A 19,641-nucleotide genomic window follows, 5' to 3' on the forward strand; every position below is an offset into this window, starting at 1 on the left:
ATCCTTGAGTTAGGCAAATATTTTTCAAACATGATAACAAAATCATAACCCATAAAGAACAAATGGATAAATTAAACTTCATCAAAATTTAAAACTTCTGTTCTTCTTCATACTCTTAAGAGAATAAAATGATAAGCTATAAAATCAATAAATGTGATATACCACATAAACAAAATGAAAGATAAAAACCACATGATCATATCAATAGATACAGAAAAACACTTTTGATAAAATCCAGCATGCATTTATGATAAAAACTCTCAGTGAAGTGGGAATAGAGGGAACATAACTGAACATAATGAAGGCCATATATGACAAACCCACTGCCAGCATCATACTCAATGGGAAAAAACTACAACTGTTCCCCATAAGATCAGGAACAGTACAGGGATATCCACTTTCACCTCTTATTCAGTACTGGATAGTACTGGAAGTTACCAGGAAGTCCTAGCCACACAGTACTGGAAGTCCTAGCCACAGGAATCAGATGAGAAGAAATAAAAGGCAGCCAAATTAGAAAGGAAGAAGTAAAACTGCCTATTTGCAAATAACATGATACTATACATAGAGAACCCCAAAGATTCTACCAAGAAACTATGAGAACTAATAAATGAATTTAGCAAGTTAGCAGGACACAGAATACCCAGAAATCAGCTGCATTTTTATACACCAATAACAAACTTATACAAAGAGAAATTAAGAAAACAATCCCATTTACAATTGCTACAAAAAGAATAAAATACCTAGGAATAAACCTAATCAAGGATGTAAAAGACCTATACTCCAAAAATTATAAGACACGTAAGAAAGAAATTATAGAAGATACAAATCAGTGGAAGTACACACTGTGTTCGTGGACAGGAACAATTAACATCATTAAAATGTCCATACTACCCAAAGCAATCTATAGGTTCAATGCAATTCCTATCAAGATTCCAATGATGTATTTTATAGAACTAGAACAAATATTTCAGAAATTTATATGGAACCACGAAAGGCTCTACATAGCAATGATCATGTTACCTGATATCAAACTATACTATAAGGCCACAGTAATCAAAACAGCATGGTACTGGCATAAACAGACACAAAGATCAATGGAACAAAATACACAGCCCAGAAATAAACCCACACCTTTACAGCCAATTAATATTCAGTAGAGGAAGCAAGCACATACAATGGGCTAAAGATAGTCTATTTAATAAGTGTGTTGGGAAAACAGGGTAGATATGTGCAGATAAATGAGACTAGACCACCTTTTACACCACACACAAAGACTCAAAATGGATCAAGGACTTAAATGTTAGACCCAAAACCATAAAAATCACAGAGGAAAACATAGGCAGCAAAATCTTGAACATTGCTCATAGCAATATTTTACCAGACCTATTTCCCCAGGCAAGGGGAAAAAAATAAAAAAAATAAATGGGACTACATCAAACTAAAAAGTTTTGGCATGGCAAAGGAAATCATCAACAAAATAAAAAGACAACCCAAAGAATGAGAGAACATATTCCTCAGTATATCTGATAAAGGGTTAATATCTAAAATTTATAAAGAACTTACAAAACTCAACACCAAATATAACCCCAAAACAAACAGCTCAATTAAAAAATGGGCAAAGGACCTGAATAGACCCTTCTCCAAAAAAGGACATACAGATGGCCAGTAGACATATGAAAAGATGTTCAGTGTCACTAATCATCAGAGAAATGCAAATTAAAACCACAATGAGCTAAAATCTCACACCCATCAGAATGGTTATCATCAATAAATCAACAAACAACAACTGCTGATGAGGATGTGGAGAAAAGAGAACCTTAATGCACTGTTGGAAATGCAAACTGGTGCAGTCACCATGGAAAACAATATGGAGATACCTCAAAAAATTAAAAATGAATCTGCCTTGTGACCCAGCAATCCCATTTCTGGAAATATATCTGAAGGAACCCAAAACACTAATTCAAAAGAGATATGCACTCCAATGTTTATTGCAATGTTATTTACAATCACCAAGATATGAAAGCATCCCAAATGTCCACCAGTAGATGAGTGGATAAAAAACATAGTTGTTCTATCTATGGAACATTTACACCATGGAATACTACTTAGTCTTAAAAAGAAGAAAGTTTTACCCTTTGAGATAGTATGGAGGGACCTAAGAAAATTATGCTAAGTGAAATAAGCCAGTCAGAGAAAGAAAAATACCATATGATTTCACTCATATGTGGAATCTAATGAAAAACTGAACTAGTAAGGAAAATGGGGACAGACGCATATACAGAGAGCAGGATGACAACTAATGGTGGAGAGGGAGGTTAGGGGTTGGAAAGATTGAGCACAAAGGAAAATGTACTCATGGACATGGACGATAGTGTGGTGATGGTTGGGGGAGGGAGGTATAAAGAAACTGAGTGGTAATGGAAAAAATACAATGAAAATTAAATAAAAATGAAAAAATGAGCTATAGGTTGGGATAAAATATTTGTGAATTACATTTCTGACAAAGGATGTATACCTGGAATACATAAAACTCTCATAACTTGATAAAAAACCATACAAATTTACAGAAAATAAGCAAAAGATTTGAGTGGGCATCAAAGAACACATGTGTATAGCAAATAAGCACATAAAAAGACACTAAATATAAGTAGTCATTAGGGAAAACAAGTTAAAGCCACAATGACATTTTAATTGCATTTTACTACTACACACCTTTTAGAATAGCTAAAATTTAACACTGATTATGGCAAGTGTTGGTAGGAATGTGGAGAAACTCAAATGCATATACTGCTTTTGGGAATGTCAAAGCCCAATCACTATGGAAAAGAGTCTGGCAGTTTCGTAAAACACACACATGCCATATGATCAAGTCACTCTATTCATCAACATTTATCCAAGAGAATAAAAGTATGTGTCCATTTAAATGTACACCAATGTTCCTGGCAGCTTTATTTATATTAGCTAAAAATTGGAAATACAAATGTTCATCATCAGCTGATATATAATGATAGATAACCTAATTATTGTACATATGTACAATAAAATTCTATCCCACAATACAAAGAAATTAACACAAAAATATTGGTGAATCCCAAAATAATTATGCTAAGTGAAAGAAGGCAATAAAAGTACATCTTATATGATTTCATTGATATAAAATTCTGTGAAATGCAAATTAATTTACAGTGACAACAGGTCAATGATCATTGAAAGAATACAGGGCGAATGAGAAAGATTAAACACACTTGGAGAAAGGGACACATACTTGGATTTAACTGATATACACTAACTTGATTGTGGTGATGGTGATGATTTCATTAGTGCTGATAAATGTCTGAAATTACCACACTGTGCATTTTAAATATGTGCAGTTTCTTGTGTGTCAATTATATCTCATTAAAGCTAATAAGAAAAGATTTTCACATGAAAAAATATTTTTAAAGAAGCCCTTCCAATTGAAACTTAAAAACAGTCTCTATTAAATGATACTTGGATAATAATAAAATATAAACAAAAACAGAGAATAGTGAAGAAAAGGATAATCAAAACACTCTGTATCTCACCTATAAGAAATATTTAAAGCAGTGATCAGAGGAAATCCTGGTCATAAACACGTATATCTCCAAAAACAAAAGGATGAAAATAATTTAATTAAAATTTTACCACAAAAAACAAAAAAGAAAAAAAACCCCAGCAATCTCTCAAAACAAAAAGCACAAGAAAGGAAATAATAAATCTAAGGATATAAATAGTTGAAATAGAGACAGGAAGGTGTAAAACTAAATTATGAATTAAAATCACAAGTTTCTGTAAGTTAATTATATAGATAAAACATTAGCTAATCTAATTCAAATTAAAAACAAGAAAAAATAAACATATGTAAAAATTAAGGAAGAAATAACCATTAACATATAAGAAAGGTTTTTTTTTAAAGAAATACCTACATTCCACACATACATGCAAATAAACTGGGTGAAAGTAGTAGGAGATTGAACAAAAGTTTAGTGATTATGCATTTTATATGGTTTTAAATATAGAATTATGTTAATATTGTACATATTCAAAGGATAAAACCAAAATAACATGAGGAAAATGTACATTTATGTCATCTCTTAGTATCTCCCAACAAATTACTTGTTAATTATAAAATTAAAAAGTAATAACTTTATAATGGACAAATCTGCATTAAAACATCTTAAGGAAGTAATCAATGTTAGTATGATCAATAATGGGGAAAAGCAGCATCATGGCCCCCTTATATATTTCACTGAAAAGGACAAAAATTATTGAAGTAGTGTTTCTGCCAAAACTGCATTAACTGGGTCTAACTCACAGGAGACAGCAGGCCAACCCAAACTGTGGACATTCTAAAACATAAAAATCCTGTAGTTTTTAAAGATGTCCATGTTATACAATACAAAAGAAGAGTGAGGAAATTGTTCCAGATTAAAATGACATGACAAATGCAAAGAGTGATGCTGGATTGAATCCTGGGCTGGAAAACATAATTGGTATAGAGGACAATATTTGAACACTAGAAGAAATTAGAGTAAAACTGTTGATTAGCTTGTTAGTATTGTATACACACTAACTTTCTTGCTTGGTAACTCCTGTGATCCTTTAAGAGAATTTCCTTATTATGAGGGAGTAAACAGGCACAATGTAATGTAACTTACCATAGAGAGAGAGAGCTAGAGAGAGAGAGAGAGAATGATAAAGTCAATGTGGCAAAATGTTAACCATGGCTAGATCTCAGTAAATATATATGGGAATTCATGTGCTTATTTGAAAGTATACTATAAATTGGCAACTAAGACAAAATAAAAATATGGTATGTGTACCACTGCCATAATAATCCTTATATCCAATAAGTATCTCAATTTCTTTATTCTTCATTTATACTTTTCTCAATTTCTTTATTTATACTTTGAGGTTCTAATATCAATATTAAAATTTTATAGAAAGCAGGGAAATGAGTAATCAAGGAAAAGCAGATGAGCCTCACTAAGTAAGCTTTGTGACATTTTAACTTACTCTGGCACCATCTTCCACTCCCCAGCTTGGCGTGGTCAAGACAACAAATAGGTGGTATTCCCAGTACATACCTGGTACCAGTGGAAGCAAAACAGACTTTGTTCTCAAATAACTGTGGGTTTTGTTTTGATCTGTCTGGTGGCTCCTTGAAGAACTGTCTCAAAGGACTTGCCTTACTTCACTTAGAAAATTCCAAGGGTTGAGGCAGCTACCTAGGGAGAATTTGTCAAAAACATTTAGAAAAATGTATTAGATGCTGCTTCCTGAGGCAAAGAGGAATAGTTGGGGAAAATAATAGATCAACCTCAAAACCTGGGAGGAAAGGCTGGAGTATGAGATACTTTGGGGGAATAAGGACTTTGAAAATCTGCCACCCAGTTCTGACAACTTAGAAGGCCATGGCATACTTGGGGCTGTGCACATTGCTCAGAAAAGATCAGAAAGGGCCCTAAACTCTTACCTCGGGCTGATCATCAGTCTCTGCATAAGCAGGAAGTGAAGGCTAAGGCAGAGTTGTAAACTGTCTAGCTGAGTGTTGAATGTATATGTCCCAACACACACACACACACACACACACTTTCCATTTGCAAAAGACTGGGAGAATTTTTTCTTATAGTTCCAGTGTTGAAAGAAATTTCTCTTAAGTCACTAGCTGACCATTAATCTAACAGAACAGACTTTAGTGACCATGCATGACAAAGGATACAAACTTTACAAAACTACTTCAGAAAAGTCACAAAACAATAACAAGGGAAAAGTAAATCAAAACCACAATGAGATGCCACTCCACACCCACTAAAATGGCTATCAATTAAAAAAACAACAACTAACAAGTGTTGACGATAATGTGGAGAAACTGGAATTCTCATATATTTCTTGTAAGAATGTAACATGGTATATCAATTGTGGGGAAAGTATTTTGACAGTTTCTCATGAAGTTAAACATAGAATTACCATATGGCCCAGAAATTTCACTCCTAAATATTGAGCATTAAAAACCTATGTTCAAATGAAAAAAACTGTATACATATTTTTAGATAGAATTATTCATAATAACCAAAAAGTGGAAACAACCTAAATGTTCATCAAAATGGGTGAACAAAATATGGTATATCTATGCAGTGGATTATTATTTAGCTTTAAAAAGAATGAAGTACATTAATACATGTTACAACTTGGACAAACCTTGAAAATACTATGCTAAGTGAAAGAAGCCAGACAAGAAAGGGCACATATCATGTGATTTCATTTACATGAAATGTCCAGAACAGGCAAATCCTGAAAGCTGATTAGTGGTTGCCAGAGGCTGAGTGAAGAATGGGGAATGACTGTTTAATGTGTATGGTACTTCTTTTGGGGGTGATAAAATGTTCTTGTATTAGTGATAATGTTTGTACAACATTATGCATGTTTTAAGAGCTACTGAATTGTGTACACTTTAAAATGGTTAAAATAAGGAACATTGTTGTGTGAATTCTATGCCATTTTTTCTTAAAAAGAATATGTAATACTCAAACATGAAGATGCATTTTCAACTTTTTCAAGACAAAAAAGTCTTTGGAAATAAGCACCCAATAAATATTAACACAAGGGACTCCTCCAACTATCCTAAGACATTCTCCCCTTCTCATTGGTCAGGGGCACGCTCATCGGCTCAGCAACCCTCTCCCATTGGCTGGATCCTGATGCCCAGTCTCTGAGTGAGAGCCCGGGTCCCCCTGGTCCTGCAGCAGGTGCAAGAGGAAGCAGGGGATAATGACAAGCCCTCCTTAAGGGTTCTGGGTCCCAAAGAGCTGGCTGAGCATGCTCAAACATTTCTCTCTAGTGAGAGATCTTTGGTTGGTGGGAAAATGCCAGAGGTTGGCGTTAGGTGAGCCTGAATTGCACCTCTGCTCCTGATTCGTATGAGGCTTCACGCACAGTGCCTTCTGGATGGCACTTTCCTTTGAGGTATAATGAAAGTGAGAGCTCCAGGCTTATAGGTGTCCTGTGAGCCAATGGCTTGGTAAATATAAAGCAAGGGGTACTGCCAGCACTGTGCACTTGGGCCTCTGCCCTCAAAGGCCAGGCTGGGACTGACGTACATTCCGGAAAGTCTGGGGCTCACATCTCCTCCCATACCCCCACCACCTTCTGCAACAGTGACGCTCCACCCGGCTCATTCCCAGAAGCCCTCACCCTCCCAGGACCCAGGGCGGCTTCTCGCCCCACCACCCCGCCACGCAGAGTCTGGACTAGGCCCATTCCGAAGCTGCGGAACTTTCTGGAAGGCCCAGGGCCTCTCTCCTCCCCAGAAAGGCAGGGCGTGCGGGGGGGAGGGGATCTGGGCCCGTGATTGGAGGAGGCCTGTGGGTGTGGCCAACGGCCGGAGGAGGAGCCGTTGACAGTTAGTTTCTGGCCGAAGCCCGGTGGGTTCGGTTCTTCAGGCAGCTTGTGGCGAGTCCGCCCAGGAAGATCCAAATCGATGTAAAGCCTCAGGAAAACCTCCAAGGCCTAGGATGTGGGAACTAGGGCGCTCTCTTCCTCGCCCCAGGTTGGTGGGCCCCCAGGACCCCTGTCCTCCCTCCTCCTGAAGCCCCGTCCCGTCCCGTCCCGCCGGGGGCGGGCGGCGGGCGGTGGGCGGGGCTGCGCACTTCCCCTCGCCTTGGGCCTCGCCCGCTCCGCTGCCGTCTCCAGTCGCCCTCCGGCGGAGCCCGCACCCCGGCCCCCGGCCGGCCCCGCAGACTGCCACCCGCTGCCCTCGCAGGCCAGGGAGAAGATGATGCGTGGCCACTGGAAGCGGTGCCCCCGCCATAACCCCGCTGGGCGGTCCGTTCTGGCAAGAAGCCTCGTCCCCGGACCACCTGCCCTCGCCCTCTGCTCGCTGGGGCCCTGGGAAGGTTTCCCCGCCCGCGCAGGAGGTGGGCGGTGGGCCGAAGTGGCCCGAAGCCGCTCTGGCGCCCCCTCCCCACTGCCTCGGTCCTCACCCTGGCATTTCTCCCCTCGCTTCTCCCGCTGCCTCTGCACCTCATCTGTCACGGCCGAAGGAGGAGAGCCACCTGAGCGCCATGAAAGACAGCAGTACAACAAGGACAGGCGCGTGCCCAGCCGGGCTGCCCTTCTCAGCGCATCCCTGGAGACGGCCAGGCCGCCTCTCCCTCAGGATCTGGAGGTATTTTCCCCCACGGCTTCCTTCTCTACCTCCTTTCTTACCTCCCTTCCTGCTGGGATTGGTGGACGGGGGAAGGGTCTCCAGGCCTGGGATGAGGAGATCTCATTCCTAAGTCCAAGGTCTCCTGTGGAAGCTCTGGGTAATCATGGGCAACACCTTTGCGAGCATGCCCTCCCACCTGAAAAGGGACAAAATAATCATGCCTAATTCAGTCTTTGTGAGGATGAGCGTAGTTATGTCTTTTGAAAATAGTTGTGCTACATATTCCTTGTGATTTTAACTTTGTTGGCCTGTTGTCTTTCTGTGCGTTAATTTTCTTCTTTCTTTTCCGTTCACAGGGTTGGTCACTGCCCGCGATCACCAGTCCAGCCCTACCAGCGCGGTGTGGAGGCGGTGTGTTTGTCCTCACACCCCTGTTTGGGCACTAGGAGGCCCGCCCTGTTTAGCAGTGCCCATCCCAGAGGGCCTGTCCTCTCTCTTCTTCCAAGGCTTTGCAAGGCTTTAGCTATTTGGAAAAGGATCTGTTGGTGGGATCAGGGACTTTCTTCTCTGTATTTTGATCACTTCCTTTACCTCTCAAGACATCCAGTACTCTACCCTCAGGGAGGAGCTTGGAGCTTTAGGCAGCAGGAGAAAAGCCTAGCCCTCACAGTTCATAGTTTTCTCAAAGTCCAAGGTCCACATGACATTGAATAGAAGGGATGACAAGGCTGTGAGCTGTAGGCTTTCAGATCAGTCAAGAAGATGGGTCCCTTCCCTTCGTCACTCTTAGTGTGTGTCCCAGAGCTCAGCTCTGACCCAAAGGCCTTTCCAATTACCATCAACATAGAAACTTGGCTTTTCATATGGGTGTATTCTCCCCCTTTTATGCACTTACATACTGTCTTGTTTCTCAGAACTGGCCTCCCACGAAGGAGGCCTGAAGGGCTCTAGAGGCCTGGTCAGTCACCCAGGCCCTGCTAAAGCCCCTCAGCCCTAGGTCGAGTGGAGAGGTTTAATAAAGACTCCATGTGCTTTTGACGACTGAAACTTGTGACTGGTGTGCTGATTCAGAAGTAAATATCGGGACCTTTTTATTTTCTTCCCACCCAAACCAGGTGGTGTTCGTGTTGCATGAAAATGGGAATGAAGGGAGGGTGGCAGGGGGTTGCATAGAGGTGGCCCCTGGTCCTCTTACATCTCCCTCCCTTTGAATAATGCTCATCACTGTCTCAGAGACCTAAAGCCAGTTGGTTTATGAGACACCTGGTGGAATTTTCTCTGAACATTTATAGTGTAATAGGGCAAAAATTAAAGAACAAACTTATCCACCAGAATGGCAGGTCATTAGGAGGGATGAGGGAGTAAATAGTGGTTCATACTGAGGTCTTGGAACTTTGAGTTACTATTTTCATAACCTTGATTTTATAGTCCTTAATGCAGGTAAAGGGAGAATTATTAGGGAACAAATTATTGGTGGCTGGGGGTGGTTGTCCTTATTAAACTGTGAATCGGAGTGGTGGTATCCCATCATGGGCCTGTGCTGTGTACCTGGGAGGTTGTGGGAGACTCTTCTGGATCTCACAATTGGTCGTGAAAGTCCCAGAACATATCACCTACTGGGACCTCAGAGGTTGCCAGTACCCCTGCCCCTTACATCCCAGTTTTTTTCTACCCCAGTGGTGACCACAGAATATTCTGGGAGTTGTCTTCTGTAAAGCTCTGGGTCTTTTAGGAACATGAATGGTGGAATCTGTACAATCTTAGAACCAAAATGATCAAACTCTGAGCTCAGTGGACTGCAAGGCATGAGTTCTTTTCCTTGGAGGACTTAACAAATTAAAAGTATGGAGTCATTAGTAATAGCACCACCTGGCAGGGATGTTTATAAGCAGAGGAGGGCTTATTTGGAGACCTTTGATCTTTCTAGTTCTGAGACTCTGGGCCTAATACATAATTATCATTAATGTCCTATAATTTTATAACAGTGTTGTCATTGATCCACTTCATTAATTACCATGAATTGGTGACTTCTCACACCCTAATGGTTACTGTGTAGCTATGTAGAGCTGTATAATTTGCAAACAAGAATCTTTGGCAGTAGATACCTTGGTCATTTTACAGCTGATACTGAAAAGAGAAAAAATGACTCAACTCCCTTTAATGAGAGAGTTTGCATATCACTTGCCTCCTTAGGCCTGCTATCTTACTCTTCCACACTCTCCAACCCCGGCACTTCAGAAGACAAAAACAAACAAAAGATAGTAAACAGGAACCTGGGAATTATTTAATGCCCAGTTTGTCTGGACAAAGTTTAAGGACCTTAGGAGGAGCCTTTGCTTACCACAAGGCACTGGGACAGGCACAGAGAAGTCACTCTGCTCAACACATTTCCCCAAGCATTCATTTTTAAATGTTACATTCACTCTTTTAACCCTCATTGCTCACATGTTCTGATTCCTTCCAGAAAATTAGCTGAAATTCTAATGTCTTTGCTGTTCCTTAGGTAAACTTTGGAGCAACTCCAGTTACTGAGTGATTACCCAGCCCTTCCCCTAATGAGTTCTATGAACTTCTGCAAATTATTGAATTTCTCTGTGTCTCAGTTTTGTCAGTGGATGCTCTAACTCCTAAATCACAGGGATGGGTAAGGATAATGAGGACTAACTAATTATATCAGATGCTTACCACACTGTTCATTAAATAACATGAGTTCCCTCTTCCCTGCATGGATGGTCCTTTGGGTTCTGTGAAGAATGTTCCTATTCATGGTGCTTCACAACCAAAAGGGAGTTCTGACTCCTCATTCCCCTAGCTGGTTCAAGATAAATCCAGATGCCATAAAACTTTCTGAAAGAGTTCTTCCATTCTGTACAATAACCCTCTTCCCAAAGAGACTGTATATAGCAGATTAGTCTACTCTCAATCATTTTCCACCCATTCAGTGGCCAACTATTCCTGGAAGAGACAAATGGATTTGATGGGTGAGCTATGCCCTGAGCCTCCAGTATTCATGGAGGAAACCCGACTCCCATCTTCTTCCACTAGACCTTGAAATGTAGGTGTAGACACAGCCAGGATTTCCCACTGTGTCTCTTTTCCTACCTGGGGTCAGGAGTCTTTGCCTTCCTTCAAGGAGGAATAAGAACCTGAAAGCATACAGGAAAAATACTCAAATCCTGGCAAAGATCTTAACTCCTGGGTAGGCGCTGCTTGCCTCAGGGCTTCACTAGGTAGAAGGCCTACAAAGACACTCTAGCTAGAACTCTAGCCTGGGCCTCTGCTCCTTTCCCCTCTTCTACACGTGGGCTGTGGGTGGGCTGGACCCACCCCCTGGACCTGCACTGTTGTGTCCTCCCAACTGTTCTTTTGATTCTGCCCCTTGCCCCTTCCCTATTGTCCTTGCCTGGACCCCTCTCCCCTGCCTTTTTATTGCTGACCTCACAGTAGATTATGGTGTCTGACCCTTGTCCTAGCTTGCCTAGCCAAGGCTGACAAAACCTCATTTTTGTTCATGGAGAAATGGGTGTGGTGTGAAGGGAGCTCCAGTTCTGTGGTCAGAAGATTTAAAGTTTGAGATCCACTTGTGTTCCATAAGTTCTACAAAAATTTGCAGGGGGAAAAAAACTTTCATTCTCAGTTTGGAAAATCTATAAATTGGGAAGATAGTAATGCATAAATTAGAGTTTTTAGGTAAGAAATGGGAAGAATGATAGATGCATGTGAAATAATTTATGTGGAAGAGTGAGATGCTGTATAATACCTCTATATTTGCAGCTGACTCTGTTTGTCTCAAATGTTTCCTGTTGTGTTTCTCCCTACCATTCTGCAGACACAGCTGGATGTAGGAAAGGAACCTCAGTTCACCACCCCTGGAATTAAATATTCTTGTTTGAGCTCCCTCCAGTTTGTCTCCTACCCTAAACTAAAGTTAGAGGGCTCATGTGAGAGCATCTGGTCTTCTAATGCCTTGCACAGACCCCCATTTTCCATAAACCTCAGGGAGAATGGAAAGCCCTAGGGTTTAAGCAAAAAGTCCCAAGAAAAGTCCCAGCCCCTGCTTCCCTAACTGGTCAAAGCTGAACTGACCTAAGGCTGTTTGCAGGATTCCTCAGAAGGTAGAATCTCATCAGAACTCTTAAAAGTGCAAAGATCAAAGAAGAATTGGGCCCCTTTACTTAATTGCTGGTGAGGTCCTCCCTACTTCCTCCTAGACCCTGGTGTAACCCCTAGTCAGCTCTGTTTACCTTCAACATGGAAGCCAAACTCTCCATGTGTGGGGGTCCTCTATCTGCAGCAATATGTTTTACCACACCCTGACTCTCCCTGAAGCAAGTGGGAAGTATTAGCTCTACCCAAGGGGCCTGCCCAGCCATGCACCCTGCAACCAACCCTGTCCTACCTTCAGCTGGGTGAAATGATTCTTTAACATTTCTTCTACATTCAGGTTGGGATTAATGTGATGATTCAGAAGTAAAGACCAAACTGGGAACCAATTTTAATTTTCCCACCTCAAGCAGGTAGAGAAAGATAGAGAGGGCTGGTCAGTGGGCTTCCCTGGGTCATCCTACCACTCCTTGGGAAGTACTCACCTCCTTACTCAAGTGGGGACCTGCTGGCCCACTCTCAGCCTCTCACTGGGTGATTTACCTGGCACTGGAGCATTTACATCCTAGGAGGGAAAATGTCCGTTAACTCAACGAATAAAGGAAAGCCAGTGGGAGGACTCTGGTAGCAGCATCTGTGTCACTCCAGAGCTCTGGTTGTTAGATTTTGGCTGATAGGCCAGAAACTGGAATAAGGGTGAGGGGTAAGCAGGGATTGGGGAACTGGTGAGTAAGAGAGCTCAAGGGTGGGGCCTGGAATAGTTCAGGTCCTTTTAGCTGCAACTGGGACTCTGGGTCCCAGTACATAAAGCAGCATCAGGGGCTACCACATGCTTTTGCTTCTTTCCTGCCTTCTTCCTTCTCTCAGTGTTGACACAAGGGCTGATTTGGCAGGGGAACAGCATCTTCACTCCCCCACCACACCTCCTGCCTTGTGATTTGCCCAGCCAGGGCCCTGGCTCTGTACATAGTGTCCTACCACTACTTTGGCCACAGCAGTCTCCAGGAGCTGCTTTTTGTCTGGGTTCTGGATTACTTGTGAGGATGGGAATGATGGCTCCGCAAGAGCCAACTAGGATTATGGAGCCGTAACCATCAGGCTTTTGACTGATTGGAGTACAAGGAGCCACTCCCTGCCTGGGCTAAATTCTGAAATCCATCATGCACAATCTTGCTTATAGTAAGATTAATAACAGTTTGCATGGGTATAGAACAGAGGGTTCTAATACCCACTAAAGGAGGCTAGATTGGATGACCTCTGATAGCTTTGTCAGGTTTGCTCAGATTTTCTGAGCCTGAATTACCTAATATAATCACTAATACACTATAATTTATAATAATGTTTTCAATGATGCATATTATTAATAATAATGACTGTTATCATTCTGCTTTTTTCAGTTCAATGTGTGATCTATGGAACTACATGGTATTCCTCAGGCATACTTACCAGAGTCGATACCACTGATACTTTACTGGAAAGGAAACTGAGGCCGAGAAACAGGCTCTGAATCCAGCCCCTCCTCCCTAGGAATGACTGCACCTGTCTTGGATGATTCAGGACCCCCAGTTTTCTGCAACTGCCCCTCTTCTGGGCTTGCTTTGTTCCCTCCATCCCACCTCCTATCCCTCTTTAAGACTCTCAGAATAGCTAGAGTTGCCTCCTCCCGCCTCTCCTTGCCCAAGAAAGTCCCAAGCTGGGGATTTCAGCTCCTGACTGGGTCCCAGTTTGACCTAAAGCCAATCACTAATACTAAGTCCCTTTGGAATTTAAAATCTAGTTAATACTTCCAGCCAGAGGTGTCACATGGAAGTCGTGGCCTTGGCCAGCCCAACATCCATCTCCTCCTACATAGTAGGCTTCCCAAAGCTATTAAAGGTATTCATTATCTTGAAATGAGTCAAAACAGACCTATCTTTGTAAAACCAGTGAGCTAGATACCAGTTTATGTTCCTGCCCCTCAGGGGCAAATGTGAAGCCATCAAGGGTGTGCACAACAGAGCCCTTCATTTTTATTTTGATTTCTCTTAAAATTGGCATGGTGTGAGGATGTAGCTGGTCAGCAAATGCATGTTGAACATACACAGCACTGATTTTCCCACCTCTCTCACTTTCTCTGCTGGGCTCAGTCTTCTCAGATTCAAGGTTCACATACCAAGATTTAGGCTTTTTACATAAAACCTGGAAAACTACATTACTAATCACTTCTGAAGCTCTGGAGGCACCTTCAGGTTATTAAATGTTTACCCAAATCTATCTCTCACTAGCTGTATGACACAGGGCAACTTAGATGACCCCTCTCTATCTCAGCTTTGCCAGTGGTGATGATGATAATAATACTTGCTTCATTGTGTTGTTTTGATGATAATTGAAATAATCTATATTAAGCTCTTAGAACAGTGGATGGAACATAGGAAACTCTCAATGGAAGTCAGCTATTATTATCAATTTCATTTTGCAGTTCAATATCCACTTGGAAAAATGCCAATCCTGAGTCAACCTAATGAAGGGATTGAATAAGAATTTTCCTGTAATTAGTTTGGGTAGGGAAGTCAACCAGCCCATCTTTTGTAGACAGACAGAATTGTTTCCTTGAGACATCCCCAAAAGAATGAGTGGAGAGCATGACAGGGAACCCAGGAAGGGAACATTTGGGAATCATTGGTATAAAGGAGAACTTAAATCTCTTCTTTGTCACACCTCTTCTCAAATGGTGAGCAAAATACCTGCAGTTACCAGGACATGCCAAGTCAGTGATGAAGGGAACAGATGTGGGACTCTGAAAATTTTCTTTGTGAGTGGGAACAGTATCAGGAAGGTCAGCTAACAGAAGTAACCACAGCTTGGAGAAGAGGGGACATCTTGGAGGTAACATAAGGGAGTCGAAGGAAAGAAAACTCACCCTCGCAAAGTATATATATATATATATGGTAGAGTCATTGCTGGGTGTGCTAGGAGCACGAATGAATACATATTACAGGGGAGGTTCAAAAGAGGAGGGGGTGTGTCATCATCACCTAAACAGATGGCAGCTGGAATGAGGGGCCCAGGCCATGGGAAGCTGGTCAGTACTCTGACAGGCTGTGGATCAGATGGCTTTTGGGACACCATGCATATGGGTAAAATTGATGAGGGCTTCACTTCCTCATCAGTAGGGACCAAGCAGGTAACTGCCGGATGCATTGACATCTCAGAAAGGAGCTAGACAATGAGGTCTTTCTTGCCCCAGCCCCAGAGAAACTCCAGCGCAAGATGGTAGAGGAGAATACTGGTTCTCATTCACCAGGAGCCATTCAACTGTTGGATAAAGGGACCAGACAATGATTTTAACAAAGAAAATCACCAACCCAGAGCCTGCAATCTGGGCCCATTTCCCCAGAGCTGGTGAGCAGAAGAAAGTGCCAAACATTGTCCAAAATGAAGACATGGGACAAGATCACTGCTCTTGTTAGAAGATGCTAAATCACTATGACCAGGATCACAGGACAACTTGGGAGGTTAACAACAGCTTCCCTCTTTGTTCTGTTGGAACTCTTATCAATTTTCCTCTGATAGAGGCTGCAGTAAAGGGAAACCAATTAGCCTTGTTGTAAACATGGACTGGCTGTGAGCTGGGGAACCTTAAGTGAGACCACAGAAACTGAGAAACTAAGATCTTTGGTTTAAAGACTAAAAGCACAACAGATATTTTTAAACTGTGAAGAGGACAGTGTTCCTGTTAGATGTTGGGAGAGCAATCTGAATGGGTCGAATTATATTATAATGTGAATATAGAAACCTCAGGTATTTAACTGGGAGAAGACTTCTTGTCACAACAAATTTTCTCTACTGCCAACAGAATCTCATAGAACAGCTGAGTTTGGGAATGTAGGTGTGAAATTTAAAACTGCATGTTCAGGTTCTGCCTGCTGCCTGCTGATAGTCTGTTCTTTTGAATAAGTGTGTCTGTTTTACCAGCAGCAGTTTTCAGAGACTCCAGTGGCTACAAAACAGAGGAAGCCCCACCAGCTTGCTGAAGCCCTGAGATCTTCATTGCAGACACACTGAGAACAGAGAATAGAAGATGCAGAAGTACCCAGGCTGTACTTATGAAACATCAACACCCACAAACTTTGGGAGGGTAGTTACTACTCATTTTGAAAGGAGAAAATCTGAGACAATGACCTTCCTCTTAAATTTCTGGAAACTATATCTCTCAAAAGAAAAAAAAAAGTGCCTGTTTAACTTCTTTTGGAATATCAACACTATTATAATGGCAAAATGAAAAGCATCTCCTTTGAAGAAAACCTGAAGAATGTGTCATTATTAAGAACTTGGAAACAGAGAGTTGGATTATTTTTCAGAAAGCTTAATAATTCAGGTGGGCTCAGAGGTTATCAGCTACCTCTCTTCTGCAAAAGATCAGAGGCCTGAAGTCTTCTTTCTTATCAGGAAAGCGGGTCTGGGTGGGTGAACACCCTTCCTGATGGGGACAAGGGTTTTAGAGTAGGAAGAGGTGGGAAGATGGGCCTGGTCATTGCAGCAAGCTGGTGTGAGGCTTTCTGTCTTAAGGAGGTGAAGTTACAGGCTTTCAGGAAAGAGGGGAACAGACAAGGCTGGAAGTGGAAAGCTATTAAACAATTCACTAGGTTAGGAGTAGCGTCGATCATAAGGGTGATCTGGGAAGGACTGTTTGAAGCCTGGGGGAATCTTCTTGGCCAAAGAAGGGAATGTGTTACAAGCCAAGAAGGGCCAGGAGGCCAGTGTAACACCAGAAGAAACCATGAAGCTTTTGCCTGGAGTCAACACTCAGAATTTTACCAGACCTTGAGGCCAAACCAAGAGCTTCTAGGTAGGGCTACAAATCTGAGTACTCCCATCAGTGTAAATTGCAACCTATAATGGTTTGAAAGGAGAAAGAAAGGATAGAGGAGGCAGCATTGATATTATGGAAAGATCTGAGGCTTTGCAGCCAAACTTACTGTGTGACCTTGGGAAGTTACTTAACCCCTCTGAGCCTTTCATTCATAAAATTGGCATAATATCTAGCTTGAGAGGCTGCAGGGAGGTTTCATTGAGAAATGCATGTAAATACCAACATACCTGAAAACTCTAGGTGCTCAGTAACTGTTAGTTTCCTTCCCCTTTCCAAAAGCTGGACTTCCAAGTCAATTATAGCATGTCTGGAACTGTGCTGCCCAACACAGTGGCCAGTGATAGCCACATGTGCCTCTAAAGCACTTAAAATGTGGCTGGTCTGAATTGAGATGTGGCATGAATGTAAAAAAACACACCAGATTTCCAAAACTTGGTACCAAACAAAAGTTAAATGTCTCATTAATAATTTGACAGTGATTATGTGTTGAAAATATAAAATTTTGGATATATTCACTTAGATAAAGTTAATTATCTTTAACTTTAAGTCAAGTTTAAAGTTAAAGATATCCTCATTTATTTAAACTTGATTTAATTTGGCTACTGGAAAGTTTAAAATGACACTGTGACTTACACTTCATTCCTATTGGTCAGTGCTGATCTTGACATTCGAGGAAAATAGGGCTGGGGAGCTGTGTTCCAGAAGCTCATTTGTTTCCATACTTTGGGTTTGTGCTTTGGTTTATTATAGTGCTTCTCCAATAAAAGACCCATTTTGAAGAAGTGCCATACAGAGCTCAACCAAAATGTGTGGAGGGTACCTGTGCGCCCCTAGTGGCTAAGTGTGGTAGTAGCCACAGTCTAGGAAAGGGGAGGCAGGTGGTATATAAGAGAGTCCAGTTAACAGGTGGGATTCTTGGGGTAACTGGAGACACACTAGTCTGTTGTAGCCTGGAGCTCCACTCTAGATCCCTCTCCTGCTCTTTAGTCCAGAGGATGGCCTCATTCCCTTATTTCAGAAGGTTTCCATCGTATACATGAACTTGGCAGGAAGCAGGCCCCCACTGGGCAGTAACAAACGAAGGTGTAAGGAAAATGATGCTTCAAAGCCAGCTTTAGAAGGCCGCAGTTTCCAGAGAAATGAACAGCAGACATTCACAGACACGAGAATGTTCTTTTTTTCTCTCTCCCAAAAATTGTGGTTGGTTGGTTTGTTTTTAAAACTGTACATCTTACTGTACATTTTTTTTTAGCAAAGGAGAAGATTGGCATTTATATTCTGACCAAAGGGATGATGCTTTCAAAACTTCAAGTCAGAAACAGGACACACACAGTGCAAGTACATATCATATCACGACAGAGCTCAGAGTCACCGACGAGAACAGATGTTTGGTTGCTCCTCTTCTGATGTCCACCACTTTCCCTCTGGGTGTCTGAACTCAAAGGCAAAAAGAAAGGTGGTATTTGGGGCCACTTTCTCAATGGCTACATTTTGAAAGACTGAGTGAGAAAGGTGCGGAGAGAAAAGGAGAGGAGGAAAACAGTGTGTGTGTGGGGGGGGCGGGCGGGGGGGTACAGAGAGGGCAAGTGGGATAGATTTCCTTTCAAGTCCCCCAGTTCTGTGGATGCCACCATGACTGGGGAAGTCTTGTGTTCTGGCACTGGTACTGGCCTGGGAAAATTAACTTGTGGTCTTAGGAAGAGACTGGCCTGGTCTGTTAATGCCCTTGCCAGGACCACATAGGGACTAGGGAAGGCAGAGAGTCACAGGAAGAAAAAGAAGTCTGAAAACAGGAGGTGGAGGGAAAGTGAGGAGAGAAGAAAGTGAGGAAGGAAGGGGAGGAAGGATGAAGTCATGGGATTTGGAGGCTCCTGGGCTGGAGCCAGAAGGCAATCCTGCATAGACTGTTGTCCACCCTCTCCTGTGCTTTCTGGGCTGGGGTGGGGGCCACCAGCTCAGCTCTAGGTCTGAGCCCATCAGAACTTTTCAGCCCAAGATAGACACGTATATGTTTTGTATGTTGTGTGGCTGGCAAGTGGAAGAAGAAGGGAAAAGGACAAGAGGGAGGCTACAGATCAATGACAGAGGTTTGGGAGGGGAAAGGATGAGCTGGGGAAATGAAGTGAGAGGTAGTGTGTTAGCAATGAGGAGAGACCTGGAACAGACCGAGACCAGGGGAGACAGAGATGCCAGGAAAGTCCTTCAGATGCCGCTAAAGCAGTTTCTCCCTGGCCATACCTCCCTGTCCATCTCAACACTTTGGGAGGGTAGGGGTCTCTCCTTACATGGACGAGAGCCCATGTGCCCTTACATCGCCATCATGTCACTTCCATGGATGGATCCTCCTCACAGATGGCATCCCCATGTCCCACCCTGAGCCAGCTTCTGTAGCAATAAACAAAGGTCAGACTTTGGACACAGACATGCCCTAGCCTGGGTAAAGACAGGGTGACAGATCCCACCACCACCCAGGAGGTAGGTGGCCTTGGCCTCTGCCCTGATTTGGTTGCTAACT

The 19,641-nt window shown here is 42.4% G+C and overlaps 1 long non-coding RNA gene across 1 annotated transcript; it reads left to right on the forward strand.

Annotated features, from left to right (window-relative positions):
• Nucleotides 1-7,414: 7,414 nt before the first annotated feature.
• Nucleotides 7,415-9,206, forward strand: LOC123821948. The gene is made up of 3 exons (XR_006786183.1): nt 7,415-7,570; nt 8,064-8,188; nt 8,527-9,206. It is a non-coding gene; the product is annotated as an uncharacterized LOC123821948 (long non-coding RNA).
• The last annotated feature ends 10,435 nt before the right edge of the window (nt 9,207-19,641 follow it).

This window comes from Phyllostomus hastatus, unplaced genomic scaffold, assembly GCF_019186645.2.
Source record: "Phyllostomus hastatus isolate PE091 unplaced genomic scaffold, TTU_PhHast_1.1 phas_contig_40, whole genome shotgun sequence".
Classification (NCBI taxonomy): Eukaryota; Metazoa; Chordata; class Mammalia; order Chiroptera; family Phyllostomidae; genus Phyllostomus; species Phyllostomus hastatus.